Genomic DNA, 11,375 nt, shown 5'->3' with positions numbered 1-11,375 from the left:
TATTTACGCTTCCCACGTAGCCGAGATGACAGGCATGCAGCTTTTATTGGTTGAGATGGGGTTTTGCTGGCTTTTTGCCTGTATTGGCCTCAAGCTACAATACTCCTGATCTCCTCCTCCCCAGAGCTTGTATTACAGGCATAAGGCACCATGCCTGGCTTCTCATATTTTTTCCTCTGGAACCTACAGAGCCACTATTACAGCTTCCTTCTGTCCTACTAAGTTCTCATACATAGTAATCATTGGTCATTGGAGTACTTGTCAGGTATCTATAATCACTTCAATTCACTGAGTTTTATTTTTACTTTCTTTTCTTTCTTTGGATGTACTAGGGTTTGAATTCAGGGACTCATGGTTGCTAAGTAGGTGCTCTACCACTTGAGCCATTCTTCCAGTACACTTTTTCTTCTTTTTTAAGAGATGGGGTAAGGGGTGGGTGAGGAAAGATTGCTGGCGAGATCCCGAGGCAAGGCTCACCCGCCTGTCACTGCCCTGGCCTAGCCCAGCCAGGATTGAGGCCATCCTCATCTTCAACAACCATGGGAATCCGAGGCTCTCCAAGTTCTACCAGCCCTACAGTGAAGACACACAGCAGCAAATCATCAGAAGGACTTCCCATTTGGTATCTAACAGAGATGAAAACGTTTGTAATTTCCTAGAAGGAGGATTGTTAATTGGAGCCTCTGACAACAAACTGATTTACAGACATTATGCAATACTGTATTTTGTCTTCTGTATGGATTCTTCAGAAAGTGAACTTGGCACTTTAGATCTAATTCAAATGTTTGTGGAAGCATTAGACAAATGTTTTGAAAATGTCTGTGAACTGGATTTAATAGTCCATGTAGACAAGTTCACAGTATTCTATCAGAAATGGTGAAGGGGGAGGAATGGTGTTGGAGACCAGCATGAATGAGATTGTTAACGCAAATTGATGCGCAGAATAAACTAGAGAAATCTGAGGCTGGCTTAGCAGGAGCTCCAGCCCATGCTGTATCAGCTGTAAAGAATATGAATCTTCCTGAGATACCAAGAAATATTAACATTGATGACATCAGTATAAAAGTGCCAAACCTGCCCTCTTTTAAATAAAATATTAAAAAGACCACTCCCAGGTAAAATCCAAAAAAAAGAGATAGGGTTTCACTATGTTACCGAGGATGGTCCTTAACTCCTGGGATAAAGCTATCCTCCTGCCTCAGCCTCCAGTAGCTGAGACTACAAGCATATGCCACTGCACCTGGCATTGAGTTATTACTCCATGATTTGAGTTGCCTCCCCTTCTCCTTTTCTCCTGTTAGTTTCAACAACTGGGAGAATCTGAACAACCACTGTGGTAGCTGGAATTCTCCCCAAAGTATAGACTAGACCTACTCTCCTAGTACACAGAGGACATGATTCTACTGTTTGGAACACTGGTTCCGATATCCCTGCCTTCTAAAAGAGTTTCTCCAGCCCTAATACAAAAGCAGGCATCTTTACCCTCACTCTCTCATAGAGCAGGAAAAATGTATCTGAATAGTCCTGGTGTTATAAGCCCTTCCCTCTGCTAGCTTTGTCAGAGCATTCAACACTCAGCCAACTAATGAAGACCTTGGAGACTCCTCTTCAATATCAAGAGGTTCTACCACCACTTCTCTCTCTCTATCTGGTAACCATCACTCACAGCATCACAGTAGAATGCCTGCTGAATTCACTCCCTGTGTCCTAAGTGAATTTCCTACAAAATACAGATCCTTTGAAGTCTAGATTAACTGAATAGTCTTTCCTTTCTCCTACCCCTGGTAACTAGGCCAATGATTCCAATGGCATTTTGGGCATAAGTGTTTTGACATGCTGAACACATTCAAGAATGTGAAATGTTTAAAACCCAAAACTCAGGCTTTGATGAAAACCTTGTATAAAAATTGGAAGGTAGCACAGCTGATGACTCAAGAAAGACCAAGGGTGCTGAGGGAGCACTGAGACACAAAACTTCAGGTTGTAAACCTTAAGTATATACAATTTTCATTTGTTAGTCATATCTCAATAAAGCTGAAAAGTGTATATTTACACTGCTTGTTAATTTTCACCCACCTCATCTTAAATCTCATTACATCCTCTATAATAAAGTGAGATGGGTTTTTAAATGTTTTTTAAAATTGCTAAATTTCATTTTGTTTGAAAATTTCAGTAAGTTAAAAAATGGCATTGTACTCAAAAGATTATATATTCTGTTTTCTTCTAAACTTGTTAGAACAAAACTATTACAGATTAAATTAAGTTAATGGCCAATAATAAGCAATTTTTATTATTATTATTATTATTTTTTTTTGTAGTACTGGAGTTTGAGCTCAAGGCTTCATGCTTGCCTGACAGGGGCTGTACCACTTGAGTCATGTCCCAGCCCTTTTTTTTTTTTTTTTGGTACTGGGGCTTGAACTCAAGGCCTTCACCTTGAATCACTCTGCCAGCCCTTTTTGTGATAGGTATTTTCAAGATAGGTTCTCACAAACTATTTGCCCAAGCTGGCTTCGAACCACAATCCTCCTGATCTCTGCCTCCTGAGTAGCTAAGATTACAGGCATGAGCCACCAGCACCTGGCCCTGCCTTTTTGCTTTAGTTATTTTTCAGATAAGGTCTTGTGGTTTTGCCCAGGCCAGCCTGCACCACAATTGTCCTACCTGTGCCTCCCATGTGGCTGGGATAGCAGGTGCATGCCACCATGCCTATCTTGCCAACATGTTGCCTGTTCTGGCCTCAAATCATGAGCCTCCTGATCTCTTACTCCCAAGTAGCTAGGATTATATACATGAGCCACTTCGCCCAGCCAGCAAATTCTATTTTAGAAAATTTTTAAGTACAGATAAGTTTGAGTAAATATTCATGTTAAGACTTTTTTGATTCATAAAACATAAATTTAGTTTAGTTTAATTGTGGTTAAAAATATTTAACAAGGCTGGAGTCTCAAGCAGTAGAGTGCCTGCTTAGCAAAATTTACTATTTTCAAAAAAAAGGAAAAAAAGAATAGAAAAGAAAAAGAACCAGATGTGGTGGCACACACCTGTAATCCCAGGTACTTAGAAGGCAGAGGTAGAGAGAATTACTGTTTGAGGCCAGCCTGAGCAAAAAGTTAGCAATACTCCATCTCAGAAAAAAAACAAAACAAAACAAAAAAAACATGTATAGTGGTGCATTCCTGTGATTCTAGCTAGGTGGGAGGCATAGGTAGAATTGAGGTCTGAGGCCAGCTCTAGGCAAAAACACAAACCATACCCGAAAAATAACTAAAAGCAAAAATGGGCTTTAGGTGTAGCTCCAGTGTTAGAGCACCTGCTTACCAAGCTATAGGCAAACCCCAGTTCCCTGACCCCCCCCAAAAAAAGAATATTGAAATACTCATGGCCTTGGGTAAATCACATAGCCTTTCTAAGTCACAATGAAAAAGAATAAAAGTACATAGTGAGTTTGAGGACAGCTGGGCCACACAGTGAAACCCTGTCTCTGCCCTGCCTCCCAAAATACAAAGGAATTGAAATAAATACACTCAAATAAATATTTATGAACAGTATTCTATGCACTGGTTATATAGAAATATAAACCATACATCTGACTTCATGGAATTTACTTCCTAACTGGAAATACAGACAATGACAACAGAAAAGTAAGTAAAAATGTTTTAGATTGTGATAATTGCTAGTAAAAAAAAATTAAAATAGAGTACTGCAATGAAAATTAAAATGATAGGGGTGAGAGGGAGGGGGCAGAGTGGGTGGTAAGGGAGGGGGTGGGGGCAGGGGGGAAAATGACCCAAGCCTTGTATGCACATATGAATAATAAAAAAAAAAAGAGAAAATTAAAATGAAGGATACTACTTTGGCTAGCAACATAAGGAAGTGGCATTTGAGCTGAAATCTGAATGAAGGAAGGGTGGCAGATATAGTCAAAGTGTGGGGTGAAGAGCATTCTAGGTGAGTGGACTGCAGGTCTAAAGGCCCTGAGGCCTATCTGATCCTGAAGAGGAAAAACCAAATAGATGAGTCTGTGTTGATGACATGAGTTATGATAAAAAGGAGATGAGGTGGGAAATAGGGAGGGGACCTTTGCAGTCAGGTCAGCTCTTATATCTCCTCCTCATCTCCTACCAGTTTTCGCTGTTCACACTCCACTTTCTAGGCATTCTGAACTTTTCTGTTCTCCAAATAAGCTGTTCTTTTTTTATACTAATGAGTTTTGCACAGGTTGTTCCTACAAGCTGGAATGCATTGCTATAACCATTCTTTCCCTCCGGTTAGAAACATAATTTCCCTAAATTTTAGCAGGGTATATGGATAGAACATCCTACCCAACCTGAACTATTTATTGTGTTAAAGGAAAATAAATTCCTTTTCTTGACACACTGTGTATTGGGTCTCTTTATTATACTATCTTGCCCTCTACTCTCTTTTTTTCTCTCATTATCTAGTGATTTTTTTTTTTTTGGTACAGGCATTTGAACTCAGGGCCTCACATTTGCTAGTCAGGAGCTCTACCACTTGAGCCACACCTCCAGCCTGAGAATTCTTTTTTTTAGATTTTTTTTTTATTTTATCATTTTTATATTTACTCACATGTATATACATTGTTTAGGCCACCTCTCCTCTCCCCAACCCCACCTTCCAAGCAGAACCTGTTCCACTCTGTTGTTCTCCAGTTTTTTTGAAGAGAAAATATGAGATAATAAGAAAGACATAACATCTTTGCTAGTTTGAGATAAAGATAGCTATACAGAAAGATTCCTATCGTTGCTTCCATGTACATGTGTACAGCCTGAGATTTTTTTTTTTTTTTTTTTTTTGCAGTACTGGGGCTTGAACTCAGCGCCTTCACCTTGAGCCACTCCACCAGCCCTGTTTTTTTTGTGTGAAGGGTTTTTCGAGATAGGGTCTTGTGAATTGTTTACCTGGGCTGGCTTTGAAGCTCGATCCTCCTAATCTCTGCCTTCTAAGTAGCTAGGATTACAGGTGTGAGCAGGATTCTTATATTTATCCTTCAAGTCCAAGTTCTAAGGACCCACTTTTCCTGCTCTCCAAGAAGTTCTCTGGTACTGAAAGATGACTTTGTCTATTCCTGACTATGTACAGCATAGTATTCTACTCAGTCAATAAGCATTGACTAGGAGGTTAATGTAAGTCATGTACTGTGGTAAATAAGGAGCTTGTAGTCTACAACCAAAGGCTTACATGTGATGGAATAATTGTGAAGTATTCATAGTACCTTCTCTGTGAGAAGTGAGTTGAAGGAGAGTACAGATGTCTCTCGTTCTTGCTTCTCAACTCCCACATCCAATTTTAACAAGATGTCAGGGAATGAATATGTCTGTATAACCCAGATCTTGGAAAACTAACACAATGGGAAGGAGAAAAGGAAATCAGGTAGCAGCATCAGGACAGCAGTTATTAAATTACACCAGCCTCAAGGGGGGTGAGGTCCAGCCCCACCAACAGAGGTGGGAGCAACTCAAACAGAAAGCATTATCCTTCCTGGAAGCCAGAATAGGCTGCTGCTTATGGTCCACTACTGTTTCCATCTCTTGGGAGCTTCTGCCAAAGAAGACGAAAAGTAGTATGGTTGCAAAATGACCAGCATTAAAAGACTTATTTTTGACTTAAGTCCCTGGAGAGATCCTCAGAAATAGCTAAATGATACTTCGAGGCACAGTTAATTCCTACAAGTAGGGAAGGAATAACCTTAGTTAAAAAAAAAAAAGTTAGTTGGCCAAGTAGTATGGCTCATGCCTGTAAATAAATCTCAACTATTAGAGATGAGGAGTATCAGGGTTCAAGGCCAGCTCCATTCAAAAAGTTAGCAAGAGCCACTCCCCCCACCCATCTCAACATCAAAGCCAGGCATAGTGGCGTACATTGTCATCCTAGCAATAAAGGAAACATACGTAGTAAGATCACTGTCCAAGACTGACTTGAGAGAAAACACGAGAGCCTATCTGAAAATAGCCTAAAGAAAAAGGGCTGAAGATGTGGCTCAAGTGGCTAGTAAGCATGAGGTCCTGATTCAAACCCCGTTACTACCTGCCCAAAAAAGGTTATTAAACAGTTTCATTGAGTACTTATAGGCAAATGAGGCTGAGTTTCTGTGGGTTATATTTTGGAGGTTCTATGTAGGATTATTAAGAAGAAGTTTTTTGAAATTTATATTTGGACCACAGACCATCACTACCTCTAGAAATAAAGTCAATATTTAAGACAATGACCGAGATAATACTGGAAAATTTGCCTATGAAGGTAAATTAGACTTCCAGAAACCTCTTTGGGGAGCAAGCACTCTATCACTTGAGCCACTTTGCCAGCTCTGGCCTTAGGAAGCAAGATGCCCTGAGTTCAGTTTCCCTCCACCCCTGTCAAAAACAATGGTTTTCAATTTGGGGTAATTCTCCTCCCTAAGGGACACTGACAAGTGTGGAAATGTTTGGAATTGTCAAAACTTGAAAGGAGAGGAGATGCTGTCGGCTTCTATGAAGCAGAGGCCAGGCATGATGCTAAATATGGTATAATACAAGATGGCCACCCATGACAAAGTATTATCCAACGCAAATATCAAAGTATTATCTCAACACAAGGTTGAGAAACAGTGGTCTAAACCAGCGGTCAGAAAACTACAACACATAGGCCAGATTTGGCCTACCACCTGTTTTGTACAGCCCATAAGCTAAGAATGGCTTGTACTTTTTAAAAAAAATTATTTTTTGGTGTTGGGAATTGAACCCAGGGCCTTGTACATGCTAGACAAGCACTCTCTAACTGAGCTACCCCCTAGTCCTGCTTCCTATAATTTTTTAAATGATTGCAAAAAAAAAAATCAAAAGAAGAGCCACTGAAGCTGAGGCAGGAGTATCAAAAGTTTGAGGGTAGCCTGGGCTACATAGTGATTTCCAGGCCAGACTATCCAAACACATACATAAATACATAAATAAATAATTTGTCTTGTGAAAATTACACAAATTTGAATTTCAGTGTCCATAAAACCACACTCTTGTTTAGGTTTTGTCTGTAGGTGTTTTGGCATTTCAAAGGCATTTGAATATTTATGACAAGGGCTATATGTTCACAAAGCTTCAAGTATTTACTATCTAGTTCTTTATGGTAAAAGTTTGTAGACTCTTGGTTTATATATCAAAAAACAAATTTTTTTATGTGAATTTTAAAATGTGAAACTTTCAATTCTTACATTTAGTTATTACAGACTGTTTTTTTGTTGTTTTGGTTTGTCTTATTTTTGTTTCTTTATTAGTTTTCAGTGCTGGGGCTTGAACTTGCTAGGCAAGTGTTGTATCACTTGAACCATTCCCCCAGCCCCCGATCTATACATTTCTATGTTTACATTCTTTTTTTAATTTTTCCTATAGAAGATAGATAATAAATAGTAAGAATTCATTGCTTGTTGGGTTTCAATAATTTCCTGCATAAAAAATATCACATGCAACATTTATGACCATGAAGAATCTCATTCTGTCTCCTGGACACAGAGACCGCTCTCTAGAGAAGACATCTGTGGTGAAGCAGCTAATACCCCACACTTGTCAACAGAGCCTGACTGGGTCTCTCTGAGCCATGACTGCCCTTGAACTGAATGGGGCATTTATCACACTGTCCTGGACAAATCAGCTGACCGTCATGCATAGGGCCCAAAGAGCCTTTCAATTAGCTCCTATCCATTAGCCCTTGTCCAAACACACAAACACTCTGGCCCTGGCACTGCAGTCACATTATCAGTCCCCCCAAAAGCCTGGAAGTATGATCAGGCATGAGCTTGCTGTCTTCTACCATCCCTCATCTCCACTTGAACAAACTGTCAGTTAATTAGCTAATGTGGGTAAAAATGCTTAAAGTTGAAAAATGCTCAGTTGGGTTATTATAATAAGCTACCCCTCCCTAACACTCCCTCCACCCCAAAGTCTGCCCACAAGACTCCTTCTGTCTGTTAATCAGAAAACCACACAGGAAGTGATTGATAGCCACCTATGTTCATTGTTGAGCCCCGTCTCCCCCAGCCTCCTGGTATAGGCACCATGGATTCCGCCAGCTCAGGGAAGGTCTAAACCTCAGGGAGGGTCTGGATTGGCTTTCCTCTTTGAAAGGAACTGGTAGCCTGACAGATCCAGGGTTCTCTCACATCATCAAATTCTGGATGGTCTTTAGTTTCTTTCTTTGGGTGATTATATCATTACAAAGACAAAACAGCCTTTTGCAATGCTTATGTGGCAATCATAGCCTTACCTGCTACAAGTTTACCGAACTTTAAACTTAACTTTCCCTGGGCTAACACTCTAGCCTCCATCTCTCAATTTGTTTCTCTGGAAGCCATGAGAAATCCCTGTTGAGAAACCTGATTGATTCCCAAAGGGCAGGGCAATGGCTAAAGTGCCCAAACAGTGCTGAAATTTGGTGCAGTTTATCAAATGTCAAAACTGGAAGGTGCCAGGGAAGCCCTGTCCATCTCCCTTCACTGAAAGGTGTATCTGTGGAGTGGGACTGAAAATAGTTGGCCTAAATTGCCCAAAGCCCAATTTCAGAAGAGTTAACAGCACAATTTCATTGTGGCCGTATTTGGACAATTCTCTATGTTCCCTGCTGATCCTTAGGGAATAGCTGGAGCATCCTCTGATCTTCCTGCATTTCTGTCATCCTTCCCTCCCCTTTTCCATTCCTAAGGCCTCATCAGCCAGCTGCTACAGCCTCCTGGATCATTCTACCCATTCCCCCACCTCCCCCACTCCTGGTGATTGTCAAGTTCTCCACTGCAGCCAGAGCGATCACTTTAAGACAAAATTATGGCTTGGCCTCAAAGTGTTTGATGGCTCTCTATCACTTCACAATCGAGTCATTTCAGAATTTGTCTCCACTTCTTACTTTCAACATACCATGCTTACACTATCCCAGGCAGTTTCCCTAACCCATTTGTCACTTGGGCATGCAGGTCTCTGTGCCCTGCTTACACCTTTTTCTTATTTTTGCATTGCTAAAAAGCCTTTCCTCAAAGGTCAGCCCAAATGTGACCCCTTCCAGGAAGCCTACCACAAGCTTACCACTAAACTCCCAAAACACTTTGCTTATTAATCTCTTGCACTTACTTTGCTTTATATGGTAACTACTAATGCACAGATAATCTTTCCTGAGTAGAAAGTGGACATCTTTCTTTTGCAGTACTGGGACTTGAACTCAGGGCCTTCACCTTGAGCCACTCCACCAGCCCTGTTTTTTAGTGTGTGAAGGGTTTTTCAAGATAGGATCTTACGGAACCATTTGCCCAGGCTGGCTTTGAACCGTGATCCTCCTGATCTCTGCCACCTGAGTAGCTTGGATTACAAGCATGAGCCACTGGTGCCCGGTGAAAGTGGGCATCTTAAGAAAGTTCTATAACCTAGTGTGTACCATCTAGTAGGTGCTGGTGACCATTCAGTGATGATGAGCAAACTATAGCAAAGAGATCATAAGTTAACAAAAGCATAAATCAGAGGAAGATGAGTAGGATGGATGATCAAAAAAGAATGGGTGACAAGGTTGAAGACTTAGCTATCTTTTTTTTCCCTGTAGTGCTGGCAATCGAACCCAGGGCCACATGCATGCAAAATGCCCTACCACTGAGCAACACCCTCAGCCCAACTGTTACCTCACTAACAACAGCTTACGAAGTCTGGGCGCAATGCTAAGAAGGATCACATTTACTTATTACAGCCACTCTATGATGTAGGTACTGTTATCATCTGCATTTTATAAATGAAAAATGTGGGTTGGAAAGGACAGAGTTAATTCTCTTTCAGTTACTGCCTTCTTTTTTGTGTTTTTAGTTTTTGTTTGTTTGTTTGCTTCTATTTTTGCTTTCTTTGAGATGGAGTTCTCACTATATAGCCCAGGCTGGCCTTGAACTCACCATCTTCTTGTTTCCACCTTCCTGAGTGCTGGGATTATAAGTATGTACCACCATACCCACCTTCTTTGTTGGTTTTGATACATTCCACATTCTACCACCTCAGAGCTTTAATATACTTGCTCTACCTTCTGCCTGAAACATTCTTCCCCCAAGTATAGGCAGGGCTTGCTACCTCTCTTCTTGCAGGTCTCTACCCAAATACCACCCTTTCAATGAGACCGTTCCTGTTCACCTCATATAAAATGGAAAATTATCCCATGGCACTCTTCCCCTTACCTGCTTTATCTTCATAGCATTTATCTTTGTCATACACATATATTTATTTATTTGTTTGTTTTCAGTCTTTTCCCTCTAGATTGTACATTTCATAGTTAAAGGCAAATTTTGACTCCAAAGCCAGATACTAAAATTATAGTCATATGGGACAAAGGGAATAGATTTGGTCTATTGATTATAGGAGAGGCTTTAACAAAGCTAATTTTATCTTAAGATGAGTATAATCCCATTGTGAGCAGGAGTTTTCTCTGCCTCTTAAAAACCAAAAAAGAGGGTTGGAGGTGTGGCTCAAGTGGTAAATCACTCACCTAGCAAGTACAGGGCCCTGAGTTCAAACACCAGTACTGCCCAAATGAAAAAAAAAAAAAGAACCAGATTAAGAGCAGACTAAAACCCACCATTCCCAACAATTCCTCCTCCTCAAAAAAAATGTGCTGGTGGAGTGGCTCAAGTGGTAGAGTGCCTTCCTAGCAAGCATGAGGCCCTGAGTTCAAACTCCAGTACCACCACCACCAAAAATAAAAAAATCCCAAAGATTATTTAAAATCCCCAGAGCAATTTCATTGCCATGATTACCTCTAGTTCTAAATCTCTGCTTCTACCATGTGAATTTAGCTGATAGATTGCCTCACATAGCATATATATTATCCTGTCCTATACCTGGCCTCAACCCTTTAAAAAAAAAAAATCCCTTACCAGAGGCTAAACTTTACTGAAGATTCACGGGACTTGATGTAGTCACAGAAAATTTTCTGAATGTAGTATTAGACATTCTTACTATGCCATGTTATCTGACTTCTTTCTGTCTTCCTTTCTCTCCAGCCCTCTTTTCCTGGCCCCTAAATTCTCAGTAGTAAAAACCAACAAGCCAATGAAAACCCATTTTCTTATTCAAACCATTTAGTTCTGTTTTGCCCCTAAACTTAGCTCTTTAACCTCTCCCTTTGTATAGCCAAGGATTTGCCAAAAATACTTAGATCTTCAGATTTAGGTTGTTCCCATCCTTTGTTTTAGTTTCATGAACAGATGGTAGTTTAATTCCTCTAGACTATGAGGGAAAAAACCAAACAAACAAAAACTTCTCTTCAACACTGACTCTCTAATAGTGGGACAGATGTCTCTAAGTGAGTATGTGATCCTAATCCCCCATCCTTGGAATTAGGCAAGCAGAGGCTAGACTGATATCTGACTA

General features: G+C 40.4%; 1 protein-coding gene and 1 pseudogene across 2 annotated transcripts in view; one reads left to right on the top strand and one right to left on the bottom strand.

Annotated features, from left to right (window-relative positions):
• The window catches only part of Pik3r3 (phosphoinositide-3-kinase regulatory subunit 3), a 128,433-nt gene that overhangs the window by 104,170 nt on the left and 12,888 nt on the right, over positions 1-11,375 (bottom strand). The gene's annotated exons all lie outside the window — the stretch shown is intronic.
• Positions 26-1,851, top strand: LOC141424886 (AP-3 complex subunit sigma-1 pseudogene; annotated as a pseudogene).

Source organism: Castor canadensis, chromosome 7, assembly GCF_047511655.1.
Source record: "Castor canadensis chromosome 7, mCasCan1.hap1v2, whole genome shotgun sequence".
NCBI classification, from domain to species: Eukaryota; Metazoa; Chordata; class Mammalia; order Rodentia; family Castoridae; genus Castor; species Castor canadensis.
Note: the sequence above shows the minus strand (reverse complement) of the source record. Positions and strands in the feature narration are given on the sequence as shown.